This window comes from Gobio gobio (assembly GCF_949357685.1).
Source record: "Gobio gobio genome assembly, chromosome: 18".
NCBI lineage: Eukaryota > Metazoa > Chordata > Actinopteri > Cypriniformes > Gobionidae > Gobio > Gobio gobio.
In genome coordinates this window covers 26,857,397-26,866,463 of record NC_137111.1, presented here as the reverse complement: position 1 = coordinate 26,866,463, position 9,067 = coordinate 26,857,397, and the positions used below count along the sequence as shown (strand labels likewise).

At 36.6% G+C, this 9,067-nt stretch overlaps 1 long non-coding RNA gene across 1 annotated transcript; it reads right to left on the bottom strand.

Moving 5' to 3' along the window:
* Nucleotides 1-1,007: 1,007 nt before the first annotated feature.
* LOC307142063 lies at nt 1,008-4,817 on the bottom strand. The gene is made up of 6 exons (XR_013818419.1): nt 4,682-4,817; nt 4,430-4,476; nt 4,171-4,255; nt 4,012-4,081; nt 3,539-3,694; nt 1,008-1,924 (listed from the first exon to the last, which is right to left on the bottom strand). It is a non-coding gene; the product is annotated as an uncharacterized lncRNA (long non-coding RNA).
* Nucleotides 4,818-9,067: the final 4,250 nt, after the last annotated feature.

Sequence of the window (9,067 nt, the reverse complement as noted above, 5' to 3'; positions counted from 1 at the left end):
AAACTACAGTCAGAACAGCGCGAGCGGGAAGCGGCGCACCTCACGCGGGCAGAGCTTAAAGGCCCGGGTATACTTCCGCCGTCCGCGTTCGTGGCTGCGCGCGTGACGCGTCCGGGCACGGTCTGGGCGCGGTAAGTGAAGTATACCCGGGCCTTTAAGCTCCGAGAACGGACACTAGTGATATAAAACGCACACACACAGGTCTGTTAAATTAAGCAATACTTTTAAGGTAGTCTAATAGTTTTCTGACTAACAAATTGGCACAGGAAGGGTAGATTTAAATAAAGAAAAACAAAATTTGAATTAAGAAAAAATAAAAAAAATTAAATAAAGAAAAAACGAAATTTAAATAAAGAAAAAACGAAATTTAAATAAAGAAAAAACGAAATTTAAATAAAGAAAAAACGAAATTTTAATAAAGAAAAACAAAATTAAGTTAAATTAAAAACAAGATTAATTTAGATTGATAATAACGGGTAAAAATGCTAGTACATTTTTTTTCTACTATTCTATTTTCCACAATGTCAAAGCAACAAAACACAAGCTCAGACATGCACTTCGGTCCATACAAACTCTGCTGTTCTGCGCTCTAGCCAGAGAACACTCCCGTTCGCGTTGGTTCTATTTCTAGCATACACACGTTTTCCACGTGGCTCGAGTGCGCCTGAGACGCCTGTCTCAGTGTGCAAACTCCAACCTGTTAAATATGGGAGCCGAAATAATGGACACCAAGCAGCTGAAACGCTCACGCAGCCAGTGTGTCGCCGGCCTTATTCAAGCCGGAATGAGAACCGTTGCGCGGGGGATCCCAGGTGTGCAAAAAAACAAACAAACGAATATTCGAATGTCAAACTTTCAAATCGAATACCAACCCACCGAACGAATATTCGAATATTCGGGTCCGTTCCATGTTTATTCATTTTTAAATCTAACGGAAAAAAAGCCTTCTGAAAAGTAGCTTGTGCCATAGCCTGGCTTCAGTCAAGAATGATGATAAACGCGTTGCTCTCATTGAACATCTTTTATTGTTTCACATGCTCATTTTTCACAAATGTCAAAATTTTCCTTGCCTGGGATTTGCGCACAATTGCGGTGTCTCAATAACAACCATCAACATAACAGAGAAGAACATGGTAATTGCAAGCCTTGCACATCCACAAATAGTTCTAATGACAAATAAAAGCGAAAGGCCTCAGTTTTATTTTATATTACGAGTATCTGGCCCTTACAGTGTCTGCAGAGAAAAATTCTGGCCCTTGGACAAATATAGTTGATGACCCCTGCTCTAGAGTCCAGTGGCGGCGTGCTTCACAACACTGCATCTGACGCTTTGCATTGCACTTGATGTAAGGCTTGGATGCAGCTGCTCAGCCATGGAAACCCATTCCATGAAGCTCTTTACACACACTGTAAAACTTTTCGCTGTAAATTTACAGTAAAATACTGGCAGCTGGGTTGCCAGCCACTTACTGTATTTTTACAGAACAACTTCTGTAAACAGTATTTACAGTACTGTACTGTAAAATTTTATGCTGTAAATTTACAGTAAAATACTGGCAGCTGGGTTGCCAGCCACTTACTGTATTTTTACAGGACAGCTACTGTAAACAGCATTTACAGTACTGTGCTGTAATTATCAAATACTGTATCCTACTGTAATATCACATAATTTTACAGTATTAAACTGTTCTCTACATCAATACATAATTAGAAATATTATACTTTAGAGTTTCAGAACAGTAGTCACAATAGGAAATAGAAAACAACATTCTTTGGGGTTTAAAACATTTATTAAAAAAAAAAAAAGATTAAGATAAAATTGCCTGAAATGTTCTTTTTTGGCACAACATGGCCAGTTTTCTTTGAAGTTACTTTTCCTTTCTTTGTTTTTGATCCACGTTCTGGATTGATGTCAAGAAAACGTCTAAAAAAAACAGAAGAAGAAAAAATTATTAAATTTATAGGTTAAATGTTACAGACAGAAAGACAGACAGAAAGTCGCACCAGCTATCTGTTTTAACGACTAGTCTGTTTGGATAAAATTAAACAACATGAAAAGATGCAATGTTGAATGTTGTGATCAATTAAAAAACAAATTCTTCACTGGTTACACTGCACAGCTTAACAATATCATCCCCTCATCAGGTCGTTAATCAGGTCCCATCTAAGTATCATTGGAAATGCAGCCATAAATGCAGCACATTGCCAGAATCCCTTATGACTTCAATACTTAACTTAACTCAATTGCAAGACTACGTGATAATGTTAAACATCATTTAAAATGTGTGTTTGAGCGGTCTTAACTGAACACAACTTGCACTGACATATCTTAAAATGTCCGTGGCATTGTTTTGTCTCAAGATGCACACCAGTAATTAAAAAAAAATGACATTTTTATAAAAGGTGCTTAAATACCCTAATTTTACTAAGGTCTACACCTGGCATAAAAGGATAGGTCAGTCAAAAATGAAAATTAGCCCATGATTTACTCACCCTCAAGCCATCCTATGTGTATATGACTTTTTTCTTTTAGACGAGTACAATAGAAGTTATATTAAATAATGTTCTGGCTCTTACCAGCTTTATAATGGCAGTGAATGGCTGGTTTAAAGTTGATGACCTAAAACAGTGCATCCATCCAATATTTAAGTAATCCAGACAGCTTCGGGGGTTAATAAAGGGTTTCTAAATGAATTGATGCATTTGTGTAAGAAAAATATACATATTTAAAACATTATTAACTGTAATAACTTGCATCATGCAGACTGCCCTAAACATTGATTTGCGCCAAAAGAGTGAACTTTGACCCACAAGGCATGTCGATTTATTAACCCCCGGAGCACTTTTATAATAAATTAATGCACTGTTTTGGGACTTCAACTCTGAACCAGCCATTCACTGCCATTATAAAGCTTGGATTTGCAGGACATTATTTAATTTAACTCCGATTGTGTTTCTCTGAAAGTAGAAAGTCATATACACACCGGATGACTTAAAGGGTTAGTTCACCCAAAAATGAAAACTCTTTCATTATTTACTCGCCCTCAAGTTGTTCCAAACCGGTATGAGTTTCTTTGTTCTGCTGAACACAAAATAATATATTTTAAAGAATGTTTGTAACCAAGCAGATAGAGCAACCATTGACAACCATAGTATTTTTTCCCCTAAAATGGAAGTCAATGGTTGCTCTGCTTGATTAAACATTCTTCAAAATATCGTCTTTTGTGTTCAGAAGAACAAAGAAACTCATACAGGTTTGGAACAACTTGAGGGCAAGTAAATGATGACAGAATTTTCATTTTTTGGGTGAACTGACCCTTTAAGGGTGAGTAAAACATGGGTGGATTTAAATTTTTGGGTGAACAATCCCTTTAAAATAAGCCCTGTCTGTGAAACCAGGGCCATGTTGTTCATCCCTGCAGTCAGCTGTACAAAACGTTTGTGAACAAAAAATGAAGTCCTTAACATATGCTGTCAAGATGAGGTTAGTGACAATTCAATCTAAAATATATTAATGGCAAATATGCTAATGACAAACCTCTGAACAAACTCAAGGGTGCATGCGGGCCTCTTCCTTGTACTGCAAGTTGAAGTTATAGAAGGAGACAAACAGCGCTGCCTGGCCAGTGATGAAGTTGGGCTGTGCTCCTTCACACACAACTTGACATCCAGCGCTGGTTGCTCAGAGATTGACCTGTAAATGAAAAATAAAATAAATGAATAATTAAAAGAATGTTCTATGTAGTTGTCTATTCACAGTTCTGCATAACTATTAAAAGAACTCTGATGCTTTTAAGCATAAACTCACTTAATGTTTTTTTTTTTTTCAGAAAACAAGACAATACTTAACTTATCTAAAAATTCTTACATGAAGAAGCATTTAATAGACATCTGGACTGGAAACAACACAAAAATATTAATGAATAAAAAAATAATAAATTGCAGTGGGGTGAGTAAATGATAACTTGCTTTTCAATTTAGGGTGAAACTACCACTTTAATTTTTACATACCAAGAAATATAAGGCGTGGACTCTCTGGCAAATGTACAGTTTGTTGGACATCAGATGGATTTGCAAATTCCTGAAACAATTTTTAAAAAGGACAGCACAAATATGAGTAAACATAAAACATTACAGATGAATGATATTTGTTGAATAATCCTTACTTACATCTGCTTGAAGGATAACACCATCTGACTTCTCCTCTGGAGAGTATGCTCCGAACGTCATCGTTGGTTGGTTTGCTTTTGAAAAACTAAATTATGGAATATCACATTTGAAAGAAGTATTAGGAACATGACTATGGATTTTCATGTGCTGGCAAAATGCTGACAATGATTCAAAAGCACGATCACAGAACTTAAACCATAGCATTTTTGTTTACAAACTATAACTAGCACTGATGTGAACTTGCTTACTAAGCACTTACGTTGCTTGTTTACATGCACTGGACCGTCTTCGGTTTATAATACAAGCCTGAAACGGAGGGAAGAAAATAGGGATCAAAAGCAGGTCACACAAATGACATGGTAAATGTTAAATATTATGTGAAATATTGCATTAACTTATCTTGGTAAAGAGGTGAGAACAGATTATTTGCGCGGTAACAAATCGCGTTCTCAAAATCAAACCATTCGTGTAAACAATGTCAAAATGCGAACGCAAAACGTAGTTGGCTTACCGTATCAATGCTCAGTCGAACAATTTTCCATCTTCTTAAGCTCTAAACTCCTCATCGTCTTCTACAGATGACACATTTTTCCTCCCGTCTTCATGTAATGTTAAACGTCCTCCATTTTCTGCTGCGTCACAGGCAACTAACGTAATGTTTTGAAACGCGAACTGATTCAACCAAAGCACACAAAAAAACGTAAAAACTGCTCATATATTCACAGATATACACGGGTTTAAACATGATTACAGGATTAATGGTTCAGTTGAGTGCCGCTGACAAGTTGAGTTTGCTGTCTGTTCTGTTCGCATCTGATCTTAAATGAGCGCGAAAGAAATCAATCCCACAATTCAATGTCTTTACAGTGTGATACTGTATTATGAATTTAGCGGGCTGAATACAGAAAAGTGCTGTATATTCACAGATGTGCTGTAAAAGATACAGTATATTACTGCTTTATGGAAATACAGTACAATACTGTGAGAAATTCCCTGTAAATTTACAGTATAGGGTTACAGTGCACTGTTCTTGAGCTAATCTGAAGGCCACATGAAGTTTGGAGTAGGGCTGCATGATAAAAATAGTCAGTGCAGGACAGCTCTGTGATCAGTAGTACATACTGCTCCATCTGAAAGCACTGCGAGTTTGAGTCGCTTATAACATGCATTTGAAAAAGCAACATGTCAAACTTCTTTCCAAACATGAGAAGCATTTTTAATCAAGTCATGTTTAATCATTCAAAGCGTTTCAATCTGTTTATTCAGCTCACCGATAGTATGATGTTCATAGGGATTTCCATGAATGATATATGCTAACGTACTTCTGCAGTACCTATCGTACCTTTGCCAAATCACCTGCGTTTTTATTGCGATTTATTGTGCAGCCCTAGTTTGAAGGTCTGTAGCTATTGACTGCAGAAAGTTGGCAACTTCTGCGCACCTGTGCGCCTCAGCATGCGCTGAACCCGCTCTGTGATTTTACGTGGCCTACCACTTCGTGGCTGAGTTGCTGTTGTTCCCAATTGCTTCCACTTCCATTTAGTAGCGAGGAAACTAAAGAGTTACTGTATATCACTATGTATATTACTATGTGGTTTTAAACCACCTTTCAAAAGCGTGGGTTTGGTATGTTTTTTTTTTATTTTTTTTTTTTATAAATAACTTTTAGATTTTAGAATAAATTACATTCCTGTGATGGGAAAGCAGAATTTTCAGCATCATTACGCCAGTCTTCAGTGTCACATGATCCTTCAGATGTGTTACAAATCATTATAATATGCTGTTTGGGTGCTTAAGAAGCATTTCTTATTAATATCAATGTTGAAATTAGTTGTGCTGCTCAATATTAAGGATTATATCATGAACAGAAAATTCAAAAGAAAACCATTTATTTAGAAAATAAATATTTTGTAACATTATAAATGACTACTGTCAGAGTTTCATTTTGATCAATTCAATCTATTTTTGTTAAATAAAAGCATTCATTTCTTTCTTTTTTATCTCACTGATAAAATAGTTAATTTATCAAAAGATAGAAATAGAAATAAAAGAAATAATATAGAAATAAAATGTATTTTTTTAAATGATAAAACAACATTTACTTTTTTTTTTTTAACATGGCTGCATAGATTAAAAAAAATTGTACACAATGTGCATGCACTGCACTTTAATCTACCAACACCAGCGGGTTTCTGAGGACATACGCACATCCATTAAATCTACGCCTTCAGGTAGTTGCCCAATACGTTGGCTACCACCTTAAAAGACTCAATAAACGGCTCAGATATGCAGGCAAGTCAGATCAGGGAAAATCCCCCCAAGTGTGGAGCAAGTTTACATTCCTCTTAACAGGTCAGCCTTTGATTCCAAACAACATTAAGAGCATATCACTTGCTGAAGTAATTCATTTGTGGCTCCATGGTTTATTTGAGTAAGCTTTCTCCACCTGCCTACACACTAGAATCTCCCCCAGAGCAACATGTATGGACTTGTGCTGGGAACAATTCAAACATCAATTTCCATTTCCCTCCTCTGAGCTTTCCCCTTTTCATGCACTGTACATGCTGAGTAAATATTTTAATTGCCCATCCACCTTCAAAAGAATTCACACAGAGGGCAAAGAGACGTAAAGCAGTGATTAAGTGATTTCGTCATACTTACACATTTGATCATGATGGCAGGAGATTTACAGTTGTCTGTAGTGCCATAAACATTTTCAGTGAATTCTGATAAACAAAACAAAAAAAGTTTAAGGATGCAAAAATATCAAAAGAATCATAAAAGTAGTCATGCAACATGTGCACTACAGTATTTCAAGTTTGGTTAGACAAACAGACTGAAATTTAAGTTGTTTTTCACTGACAATTTGGACCTATGTCCAATTCGGGTTGATTCAATGAATCGATTGATGTTGTTCAGAAAACCAGTCCGTTTGTGAATCTGTTTGTTTCTGAGTCAGTTCTCGAGTGATTCTTTCGCCACTAGGGGTCGCTCATTTCTTTAAAACAATAACAATGGCGTAGATTGATGACGCAGTGAATGAGCGTGGAATTATGGAACTTGTCGTCATACTGATGGATCTAATAATGTTATGGGGAAATAATGTTTATGGATGAGTGAATGCATTCATATGTTTTAACATGACTGTGGTATGAAGTCCCGGGGGATATAAAGAAATGAGGACATTTCATTCTACCGAACTACCTGCAAGTGCTGAATTAATAATCATACAGGTCAGTTTATTTGACGAATTAAAATTGTGAGGAAACGCAATGCTTTTTAACTTGGTCTACACTATCTAAACTGCATTTGAGTGTGTTGAAAGTTATGCTATTTTGTGTTAGTTTGTTGGCTGTATGAGACTAGTAAGCTACATCAACATTAGAACATCATACTGATGATATTATAATATTTCATCGTGTTGAGCTACATAACATTGATTAGTTTGATTAGTACATTTTCTCACCTGTCTAATAAAGCACATGCAAGAATGGCATCTCTGTCAAGTCGAAATTTATTGCGAAGCTCTCGCCATCTCGATACTGGTCCTCTTTTGATTTCTCATTTTGTTCCAAAGTCTGCTTGTCATTGTCCCTAATGTTTGAACGGAACTACAACAGCGTGCCGCCAGACGTTATGCAGTTGCCCACATCTGTTGCCATGGTTTCTACGGCAGTAAAAGAAGCCGAGGGTAACGCAAATATGACGCCATTGACAGGCGACTCCCTCAAACGTCCCGGTTCCTTGGTTAAAATCGCAAATTTCTCATGATTTACAAATAGTTGGAAACATTTGGGATATTGTAAGTACTCAACTGAACAAAATATATAACACTGGCCTAGTGGTTTTTAGATGTTTTACTTAGGGATGCTCATTTCGGTTAATTTTCCCAACCGACAACCGCTGCTCATTATCCGATTATTAACCGTTAACTGATAAGATTATAATATTGAATTGGCATTAAATAAAAGTACGATTGACGAGTGTCTGTGGATCCATTAAAAAGACACTTTTCACTGGTTTATTTTACCTTGCAAACAGCAGCATACTGATCAGATAAAATATAAATAAAAATAATAAAATAAATAGGCCTCTACTAAATATTTTTCACTTAAATAATTACCAAATTAAGATGACAAAACGTAAATACACTGAATCCGTTTGAAGCTTTGAAGAACCGGAATAGTTTTTTTTGTCAAATAAAAATAGCAGGCCTACCTCAATCCACACCTTGTATGGTTTATGTCTAAGTGATGTGGGTTAGTCTGGAGCACAGCCTGTTAAACCCGCGGCAGAAAACAACCTCTCAAGCCTTTATACTTTCGTCTGGCTCCGCAGCGAGAGCCTGTGTTCAGTTGTTCTTTGAAACGACAGAGGGTGACTTGGGGTAATTGTTCTATAAACCATCAGGAAACAGCGCCGAGAAGAATATGTGACAATGTTTACTTTAGTAAATTTGACCAAAACCATACTACGAAAAGCCTTCAAGGCTTCAGATGGCACTGGTGCCCCGGGAATACAGAGATAACGCCTCGCTAGAGTGGCCAGCCTCGGTAAGCGCTTTTCATTTGCTTTCCACCAGTCAGGAGCTTGTACTGCTGTATTTTAATACCGCGTCGCCTTTCCCATTGCTTCATTTTGCGAGATTAGACATGATGTGGTTGCACGTGTCGATGCACTCAGTGAGTGAACAAATACAGCATATTTTTCTTTAACCATGCAGCAAACAAACAAACAAACAAAAAACGTTAAAAAAAAACATTTAAACCGTTTAACTGATAGTATTAATCGGTCAAAGTTCTTACTTTCGGTTAACGATTAAATGGTCAATATGAGCATCCCTTGCAAAAATCCTACATATTGCACCTTTAATAGCAAATAGCACGCATTTCAAATT